The sequence below is a fragment of the Nothobranchius furzeri genome, chromosome 4, assembly GCF_043380555.1.
Source record: "Nothobranchius furzeri strain GRZ-AD chromosome 4, NfurGRZ-RIMD1, whole genome shotgun sequence".
NCBI classification, from domain to species: Eukaryota; Metazoa; Chordata; class Actinopteri; order Cyprinodontiformes; family Nothobranchiidae; genus Nothobranchius; species Nothobranchius furzeri.
Genome location: NC_091744.1, coordinates 57213964 through 57215032, shown reverse-complemented (window position 1 = coordinate 57215032; position 1069 = coordinate 57213964). Strand labels below are relative to the sequence as shown.

Here is a 1069-nt window from a genome sequence, read left to right as displayed (position 1 = left end):
CTTTTTTTTTAAACTGGTCCAGTTGCAATTGTGTTTTTATCTGAGGCAGGATGCTGCAGTTTGGGTTGCATTAAATTTTAAGCAGAATCATTATTGAACTAGATTTGCTCTAGAAGTCCATTGGTTTGTTATCAGAGTATGGTTTCAATCCATCGACCTCTGGGTTATGGGCCCAGCACGCTTCCGCTGCGCCACTCTGCTGGGCAATTCTCCTTTCTCAAATGGTCCTATCTGCAACCTTTAAAAATGTGCCAGTACTGACGGAAGGTTGAAAGGTTGACTACAGTTGAAGCGTCTCCAAAAGTTGAAATAGAATGCAACATCTCAAGAATAAAGGCGTACTCATCGAAGCACTGCTGAACATATTGCTGTGTGTTTCAATTGATTGACTTTACCACGTGAACTGAAATCTATGTTGCCATAGTTGTGTTTATGGCAGAGGTGGGATTTGAACCCACGCCTCCTTAGAGACTGGAGCCTTAATCCAGCGCCTTAGACCACTCGGCCACTCTACCACAAAGAAAAGCTTTGAATGCCCTTGTCATTAACTGACCTCTGAAGGTGGGTGGACATTTTGCCTCCAATAACAAGTTAGCTGTACCACAGAAATACTTGTCACATGTTAACATGTCATTTAAATTGATAAATACTCTGCAAACATCAAGTCAGGTAATTGTAATGAGATTTAATGGTAATGCATCTTGACTCACATAAACCCTTTTCAGATTGGCATTCTGGAATATGTGTGGACAATTCAGTCCGGTTTTTCACCAGAACTGTGTTTTCAGACACACCACTTTTGTACCGGAAATTGTCCTTTCGGCTGCCTTCACACAGCAGGGAAAGGTTCGAGATGTTTGGGGGGGGGGCTGTATTCAGATATTGCGTAAACATTGTGCGGCGGGTGTACATGCGTCATTTTACCCAAACAAAGCCATTCAGTCAAACATGGCAGACGAAGAGATAGAATTCTTCTCACTGATCGGACTTATGTTAAGCATAAGTCTGCGCAAACATAGACTCATGAGAGACCTGGATGATGAAGCTCAATGGTTAAAGGAATCACGGA

The 1069-nt window shown here is 42.5% G+C and overlaps 1 non-coding gene across 1 annotated transcript; it reads right to left on the bottom strand.

The window, feature by feature from the left end:
* Window positions 1-433: 433 nt before the first annotated feature.
* trnal-aag (transfer RNA leucine (anticodon AAG)) lies at window positions 434-515 on the bottom strand. Its single transcript has one exon. It is a non-coding gene; the product is annotated as a tRNA-Leu (tRNA).
* Between the last annotated feature and the right edge of the window lie 554 nt (window positions 516-1069).